The following is a 9969-nucleotide window of genomic DNA, read 5'->3' as shown; positions in this document are numbered from 1 at the left end:
GGTCCAGCCTTGGTCATTGTAGCCATTTGGGTAGTGAACCGTTGGATGGAAGATTTCTCTCTCTCTCTCTCAATCTGCCTTTCAGATAAATAAATCAATCTTTAAAATTAATGAAGCTTAACCTCTAGGCTTGTCCCTTGCCTTTGGCACCTTACAAGTCTCACCATGCTTGTCTCAGGTGGCACAGCATCAGTCACCTACTAGGGATCCCCTTGATACTCTGATCTTTGGATTGAGAGCAGGATGGTGGGTAGCCAGAATTATTTCCAAATTGCCCTGTGCCCTGGAATACAGATGCCATCATTGATTCCAAGAGAAGGATCTGAGACAGTCTGCTTTGCTCCTTGCCTGGAACACATACAATAACATAGGCTCTTAGTTTATCAATGGGTGGGTTGGGAAATTCCTTTGTTCAGGTGGATCAAAGAAAGAGGTTTCCCAAAGGCTTACATGGGCTGAACAGAGAAAAAAAAGGTATGCGAGTTGCAGGTGTGGCAATACCAATAATTAATATAAAGCTGAAAGAAACTAAATCATCAATAATAAAAGCCAAATTTCCACCAACCTTTTTTATAGGAGAATCTGATTATCTTTCTATATTTTATTTAGAAAATGGCTTTACACAGTTGTTAACGTGAAAAGAAGATCAATAAATATGTAGCTAATATAAAGAAAAAAAAGTATTGCAGATATCCATGAGACAGTTTCATAATAGTAATGCCATTTTCTGTATTTTATAATAACCATATTTACAGTATTTGCTTTTTCTCTTCACATTCAAAGTCAGTCTTAAATTTCTTACTTGATTTTCTATTTCTTTTCTTAATGGGCAATTTCCAATTTGTATGTTTTAATTCTCACAAAAGCTCTAACTTTGATCACAGACAAAACTTGTAGTAACTAAATACTAAAACTTCTCTGCATGTGTTTCTTCATCCTTTAAAATGAAGATGGGTAGGTGAGGTGATATCTAAGATTTTTTTTAAATGTTAAAATATGTAAGAAAAAAGAAAAAAATATTAAAATATGTAATTATCAGCATTAGGTTAATTTACCACATGATAGAGTGTTTAATAGGTAAGAGAGACAAAGCTGATATATAGAATCTGAATAAAATGATTCAGAAATGAAGATAGAAGATAAAACATTAATGATTACATAATAGATATCCAGAAATTACATCTTTTTAATATATTAAAATTGGATGTGGCCATGTATGTGTTATATAAAGGAATTTTAGGTCTAAACCTCACTGGTACTCTTTTTACAGGAATTTCAGTTATATTATGTGATTACTCATAATCCTCAATTACATAGCTTTTTTTTTTTTTAAAAAAAGGACATTTTTTAAAAAGATTTATTTTATTTTTTTGAAAGACAAAGTTACTGACAGAGGTAGACAGAGAGAGAGGTCTTCCATCCCCTGGTTCACTCCCCAGATGGCTGTCAACTGGAGCTGCACCAATCTGAATCAGGAGCCAGGAGCTTCTTCCGGGACTCCCAAGTGGGTACAGGGGCCCAAGGACTTGGGCCATCTTCTACTGCTATCCTGGGCCATAGCAACACTCTGCTGGATTGGAAGAAGAGCAGCTGGGACTAGAACCGCCACCCAAATGGGATGCCAGTGCTTCAGGCCAGGGCTTTAACCAGCTGTGCCACAGTGCCAGCCCAATTACATAGCTTTTAAAAGACATTGACTCTTTTGAAAAATATTTGTAATTTTGGTTAGGTCTTAAATAAAACTGTTATTAGATAAACACATTAAACTGGTATTAGATAAACTGTTTCAATAGTATCATTTTCAGAATTTTAAATGATTTGGTCACTAGTGCAAGAGAGCACAGAGGTGGAGCATAGGCTTGATTAGAGTTGGTGATCTAGTGTGTCCAGGCTGCCATAACAAAATACCACAGACTGGGCAACTTAAACATGGAAATTTATGTCACAGCAGTGAAGGTCTGATTAAGATGCCTATAGATTTGGTGTCTGCTGAGGGCCTGCTTTCTGATTCATAGATGATGTTCTTGCCATTACATGGTACAAGGGGTGAACAAAAGCTCTAGGGCCTCTTTTCTAAGGACACTAATGCTATTCATGAGGGTTCTGCCCTCATAACTTAATCATTTCTGAAAGTCTCGATTCCTAAGATCATCTCTTTTGAGTTTTTTCTTTAATATTTTAGTTATTTATTTGAGAGGTAGTTACAGATAGTGAGAAGGAGAGACAGAGAGAAAGTTCTTCCTTCCATTTTTTCACTCCCTAAATGCCCACAATGGCCAGAGCTACACCAATCCGAAGCCAGGAGCCAGGTGCTTCTTCCCCATTTCCAATGCAGATGCAGGAGCTCAAACACTTGGGCCATCTTTTACTGTTTTACTAGGGCACAGCAGAGAGCTGGATTGAAGAGGAGCAGCTGGGACTAGAACCGGCACCCATATGGGATGCTGGCGCCACAGGCAGAGGATTAACCTACTGTGCCATGGTGCCTCCCTGGAGTTTGGGTTTTAACATGGACAATCACTGTTGGGCAAATCCTGAATCCTATTGTGTGCCCACACTGTGCTGAGTGCCAGCCAAATAAAGAAACATAAGAGACAGATCTTGTCTTCAACACTTCTAGTCTAGTAGAGGAGATGGTCATTTGTTGGGAAAATATGATATTCTGATGTCTGCAAAAACTGAAGAAAAAATAAATAAAAAGATAATTGAGTAGTATAAGAATAATTTAAATAATGACATAAATTTATAAAACAAATATACACATTTAAGGAAGTATAGTCTTATTGTGATAGACTACAAGGGAGCTATCGGTCAATGTTTAAAATAAAAAGGCCAACCAAATGCAACAGAGATGGAGATTTTTGTCAGCACTGGAGTGGAGGATTAAATAGGATACAGAGTCAGATAATACAGAAGAGCTGAACATGGCAGCAGGAGAAAATGGAATATCTTGAGTGTTCTCTCGTGTCATTACTTGACTAATAATACAAAATAACATCTTATACATGGTGTTATCATCATGTTTCAAAGAAGCAAGTCATCATGCACAGATCTGTCACTTTACTTTTAGCTCCTTCTCTGATCCATGGATATGGCTGAAAGAGAGCCTCATTTAAAACAATTCATTTGAAAGAGAGTTAGAGTTAGAGTTTTAGAGTTAGAGTTAGAGTTAGTTAGAGTTAGAGAGTTGGAGTTGGAGTTGGAGTTGGAGTTAAAAAGAGAGGGAGAGAGAGACATATCTTGTACCTGCTGTTTCACTCACCAGATGGCTGCAATGACCAGGGCTGGGCTAGGCTGAAGCCAGAATCCAGGAACTTTTTCCGGGTTTCCCACATGGGTGACAGGGGCCCAAGTACTTGAGCCATCTTGTGCTGCTTTTCTGAGGCCATTAGAAGGGAGCTAGATTGGAAATGCCCGTATGGGATGCCTGTATCTCAAGAAACTGTTTACCCACTGTACCACAATGCCAGCCCCAAGATCCTCATTATTAAAGGAAGAAATTAAATGCCTTTAAGGGTAGCCATTCATACCTATATTCTTTACTAGAAGCTAGTACCTTCCTGTTAAAAGCAGCTTTTGTAACTTTAATCCCATAGAGATTCCTAGATGAAATGTTTGACCTTGATCCAAGAGAGTCTGCTAGGGCATGGACCTGTCTGCCTGGGAGCACTAGGTCATCCCATCCTCATCTGTTCTTTAGTGAGCCCATTGACGGGAAACTCTTATAAAAATGTTTTCTCATTTATCGCAATTATCTATTCTTATAGATGGAATTATCTTATTCTTATCTATTCTTATCTTATGCAATTGACAAGGAAGTGCAAGTGATGAGAACATGTAATTAATAAAATGAAAAATATATTGTATGTAGTTCATGAAACAACCAAGTTTATATGTTCATTAGCTGAAAATTAACTTAAGAGAAATCTGGTATATTGGTAAACAGTTAAAGATTTTGAAAACTGAAGTTGTTAAAAGTTCTATCACAAGACCACATATATGCCACAGTCAGACTGACACAGTAGAGCAATCCATGTGTGTATCTATATGGTTGTACCATATATCTAAGACACCATTACTAAGATAACAGATGTTGGAGTCAAAGACTGTAGAAGACATCACCAAATCTGATTTATACTTCTATTGTCACACAAACATGACAAAAGTGACACTTTTTCAAAAGCTACAGATGCTTTAATTTGTTTTAAAATCATGAAACAATGAACTATAAACCTGTAAGGGAACTGATAGGTCTCTGAATCAGATGTGTAATTGACATGACTGATTATTCTTTACATATAAGGGTTATTAAAGTTTCTACATCAAGGAGTACTTGCATGGATGGCTCATGCTTTACTTGCAGCACTGTTCAAGCACATTGTACCCAATAATTCAAGATTTGATTTAACAAAGTAGCTGAAATGAGAGCAACAGTGCTATTTCACAAGGAGGACATATTTCTAATCTTCCAGAGTTTATTAAAATAAAATTAATATGTTTTATTTTAGTTTTATTTTGAGTAATTGGAAATGAATCCCAATTATAAACTTGTTAGGGGTAAAGATTTTCCCACAGAACTGAACATATCCCTTATGTAAAACTGTGACTATGAAAAAACCTATATCTACAAAATTAACCTTATAAAATTTAACCAGTATAAAACTATGTATGTACCCAAATACTTACATTACCAATGAAATTCTCAGCATAATTATGTTGCTTGTTAGTTCACAAAATGGTTGCTATTTATGTTTTTTAATACTGTTCTAATTTTAAAAACCACTGTCAGTTAAGCAACAAGTAATGCATAATCGAGGTCCTACTTATGAAAAGGTTATACTTGCAGTGGAAGCACAGGTGAATATAGCAACAAAAAGGAAGTGACAAGAAAAGATGACTGGTACATTCTCTGAAATGTGCTCCTGCATTTGACAAGGAAGTGCAAATGATGAGAACATGTAATTGATAAAATGAAAAATATATTGTATGTAGTTCATGAAACAGAGTCAAGTTTATATGTTCATTAGCTGAAAATTAACTTAAGAGGAAGCTGGAATATTGGTGAAGAAGTTAACAGTTAAAGATTTTGAAAACTAAAGTTGTTAGAAGTTCTATCACAAGACCACATATATGCCACAGTCAGTCTGACACAGTAGAGCAATCCATCTGTGAATCTATATGGTTGTACCAAAGTGTAATTGTGAAAAGACTTGACAGATTTTTCAACTGAAATTAAATCATTCTGGAAAAGGATACCCATGGGATATAGAATGTGAGGAGAATAAATATTATTAATGTTTAAAAGGACTGCATCTGTGGAATTTAAGTTAAAACACCCTTATCAGCTGTGCTCTAGAATTTCTCGATAGGAAATAGAGAGAAACTGGGTGGGAAGCAGCATTAATTGATTTCCTTGAAATGCATAGAGATTTTACTTGTTTGGAGTAACACTGGAATAGCTGATAGAACTTATTTCCAGACAGCTGCATTCAGGAATGTGGGCTGAAAGGAAAGAACTTATTTGGGTGCCACTAAAACTCCTATATTGTCGGGGCTGTGAGGTGCAGCAGGCTGAGGCTGTCCTTTATCTAATCCTGTTTCCTCTGCTTATTGTTCTGAAGCCACAAAACTTTTCGTCCCACATTCCTGCAGGCAGGATGTGACTTCTGATGAAGGTTTATGATGTTCTTTGCTCTATCAGCAGAGCTTGTACCCTGATCTTTGCTACCTTGTAAACTTGTTTTGTTCCTGTGCTATGCATGATTGCACACAATGAATGTTATCTGTATGGGGCCTGGGGTATATATCCTTGTTCTTCTTGGTGCTCGCTACTGGAGGCTGAAGAGTTTCCCCAGGGAGATGGCCTCCAGTCCCTCATCGCCAGGCCCCCTACTTTGGCCTGGAACGCAACCAGGCAATAAATGTGGTGATGAATTGACTGAGTGCTGCGTCTCCGTGTGGTTTGTCAGGTGGCCTCCGACACTATATGTTTAACATGTTGAAAATCAGGGAATCCTAAAGAATACAAACATCTGAAAACATCTAAAAATTCCAAATGACCAAATAAACACTACAAATAATCAACAAGGATGAGGCATCAACAACAATGATATCGCTATTAATATTTTCCTTAACATATAAAATGTATGGCACTTACATAATGTCCTTTTATGTTTAAAGACAATTGATGGCTAAGTGACTGAGGAGGGGTTGAGCTGGTTTGAGCAAGAATGCAAGGGGCTTGGAAGTCGCTCAGGGGTCTGGATGTGCTTTCAGTCATTTAGCAAGGAGCTAAGACTAATGCTTATGTCCTTGCTCCATTATTTGTGACTGCTGCTATTTTTAAAAAAATTCTTATTTACATAAGGTGAACACATTTCATGTATTTTATATATACAGACCCAACAGCATAGTGATACTTCCCACTGTATCCTCCCTACCACTTACAGTCCCACCCTCCCTCCTCCTACCTTTCTTAATCTTTCCTTTAATTTTTTCTTGACAGGCAGAGTTAGACAGTAAGAGAGAGAGAGAGAGAGAGAGAGGTCTTCCTTTTTCCGTTGGTTCAGCCCCAAGTGGCTGCTACGGCCGGTGCATTGCAGCCGGCACGCTGCGCCGATCCGAAGCCAGGAGCCAGGTGCTTCCTCCTGGTCTCCCATGCGGGTGCAGGGCCCAAGGACCTGGGCCATCCTCCACTGCACTCCCGGGCCACAGCAGAGAGCTAGACTGGAAGAGGAACAACCGGGACAGAATCCAGCGCCCCAACCGGGAATAGAACCTGGTGTGCTGGCGCCACAGGCCGAGGATTAACCTAGTGAGCTGCAGTGCCGGCCTCTTTCCTTTAATTTTTACAATAACGTAGTTTCAGTTTATTTTATAATCATAAAAATTATTTTTTATTTAAAACAATTTTCAAACTAGACAATGGGAAAGTTTATATTGCTCTTTTACTAGAAATAATGTAAGTTCTGAAATTGTCTAATATTTTAGTACAATTCACTTTGATTAAAGGCAAATGTCAGCTAATTGTGGATGACTGACCAGAGTTACAAAATCATAGAGTAAAATTTTGGGGCTGAGCTGATTATTTTATAGAATGGTAAAATTTAACATGAACTAAAACTGCTGATGTCAGCTGACAGACATAATTTTTAATCCCACTTAACATTCTCCCCCCTTCTCAGAGGCTGTGTTAGTAGTCCAAACTTCTTCTAACAGGGGAGTGAGGGTTTTGAACATTTTTTTGGATTAAGATATTCCTCTATTTTCACCCAATCTCCTGCCTCCTCTTACTAATCATCTCTGGATGGATATTGGTTTACTTTGGATACCAGATTTATTCATACTTTTAAGAACATATATTTTTTATGTTTTTTTTGAGACACAAAATTGAAAATTGGCTTTGAAGTTTTCAATAAGCTAGATTGAAATACTTGTATGTTTACTTTTAATTGTTTTATTAGGTAATAAGAATTGTTTTCGATTTATGTTTCTACTTTTTTAGTATTTCATAAATGAAATTTTAGTGATGTTTTTCCAAAATAATTCCATTATCTGCTTGAAGTTCTATGACTTTTCCATGCACTTTTCCCAATGCTTCTCTTAGCAATCCAAATGTAATGTATAGCATTATATTTGAATTATTCTTTATATTTTAGTTTGTGTTTGAGTTATATTCTGTGTATAACATCAATAACTTGTCTTATGCCATCTCTAGCACAGGGAGCTTGGGCCCATTCTAGCTTGTGCTTTCATTTTTTTTTTTATTAAACTTTTATTTAATGAATATAAATTTCCGAAGTACAGCTTATGGGTTACAATGGCTTCCCCCTCCCAAAACTTCCCTCCCACCCACAACCCTCCCCTTTCCCGCTCCCTCTCCCCTTCCAATCACATCATGATTCATTTTCAATTCTCTTTATATACAAAAGATCAGTTTAGTATATATTAGGTAACGATTTCAACAGTTTGCCCCCATATTGTGCTTTCATTTTGAAGTCGTCAACTACTTGTTTATTCTGGAAGTTGTCCCTGCAACTTTCCCATTCACAACTTTTCAGAAGCTACTAGGCCCTACTATCATAATGCTCATTTCCAGATGATATATACATAATATTAAATATATTAAACATTATATACATATTATATATTGTATATAATGTATATGTTTTCCTGGTTTTCACAGAATTGAAATATTTTGTTAGATTTTTTAAATTCTCCAATTATAATTCTCTATACCATATCTCTATGCCAGTATTTTCTCCGTCAAATACTGGTCCTATAATATAACCCTCTTATTCAAGGGGTTTTTTTCATTGCTGTATGCATTCCATTTGACCATTTATTTTCTCTCATTTTATTCCTCTCACTTGTTTATATCCTCAGTATCAAAGTGTGAGTTAATTCCAGCCCTACAAGCATACTGCCATTCTGGCCAGCATTTTCATTATGACATCATGAAATTGCTAAAACTTCACTAATATACCCTAGTAATGTCCATGTACATGGTCTTCAGAACCATGGTTTCTCAGAACTGTGCTGGGACACTGGACAGTTTTGTGATTTCAATGTCACATATTTTTCTAATTTCTTGGTTTTTATGAGACTTTAATGTAACCACTGGGTTTTGGAATTTTCCACACAGTAAATTGAGACACTTTGGATGTTAGAGTCAAGAGTATTGTATCAAGCACTATATGTTTCCTAGTTTAAGTTCCTCCAATTTTTCTGTATTTTTTTAGCTAGTAAATTGGGGCTATTTTCATGAACATAAATATACTTGTGATTTTAGTTTTTTCTTTTACTGACAAATTGATCATTTCTATATCCAGCAATCCAAATATCATGCATATCATAAACTGTACACATTACTATGATGTTTATTCTAATTTTGACTTTATTCCTATCACCTTAGGTTTTTTCCAATTGGCAGTGTGGCTTGTGCCAGTCTCAGCACACGTTGCCTGTGCTCCACTTGGTTTACATTCTATTTCTAAGGTAATCAAGTATATGTAAATTATAACAGTTTTCTCATAATATTCATGCCAAAAATTACATTGAATCATCTAGCATCAGTGTCATCACTCTCCTTGGCAGGTCATATGTTTTATTGTTTTGTGAACTCTGTTGAAACTCCATATTTACCTTTGATTTTGGAAATTTTCAAAAGTCAGTTATTTAAATAAGTGTTATTTCTCAAATGTATTCAGCCAAGGTACTTGAAATATTCTTGATTTAACTTGTGTTGACTTTATTATCTTGTATAACTTTATATGTGAAGGTCTATTTTCCACAAAATTCCTGTATACTGTTTTGTCACTCACATTGCTTCACTTCTCCCAATAGCAAAATGCATGCCATGATAGTCCTGAAAACATTTGCTCATCCTAGCCAGCATTTTCATTTTGAAATCATAAAGTTGTTTACATTTCTCCAAGTTGTGTTACTCCTTCCATGTACATTGTTTCGTGAAATTATGTCACTAAAGTTGACACTTTCAGGTATTCATGTTAGTGTATTATCTTTGTATTTTCTTGCTTTTTTTTGTAGTACTCAAAATTAAATATTATCTATAAAAATTTCCTGGGTCAAGGTTTTGTATGTTAGCTAAGAGATTAAATTTTAGGCAGCATGATCTTTTCTTGCTTTAAGCTACTGAAATTTTGTTGTTAGATTTAACTGTAACTTTAAGATTTTATTCATATATACCCTTTCTGCACGATTGTGACTCTATTATTGACTCTACCAAATCACTAGTTTCCATGCCCTATAATCAAAATTAAATGCCTTAGAATTTATTACTATCACCTAAATATGTAATTAATAATCTAGATTTTTACAACCATAACACAGAAAACTATGGGTACCATGGTTTGATTTATCATTGAGTGGTCATCAACTTGCTCTAAATGGTAAAAGTTGTCCTAATGCTGTCACGTTTAGTGGATTTCAGCACATTTTAGGGACAGC

This window comes from Lepus europaeus, unplaced genomic scaffold, assembly GCF_033115175.1.
Source record: "Lepus europaeus isolate LE1 unplaced genomic scaffold, mLepTim1.pri SCAFFOLD_29, whole genome shotgun sequence".
Classification (NCBI taxonomy): Eukaryota; Metazoa; Chordata; class Mammalia; order Lagomorpha; family Leporidae; genus Lepus; species Lepus europaeus.
Note: the sequence above shows the minus strand (reverse complement) of the source record.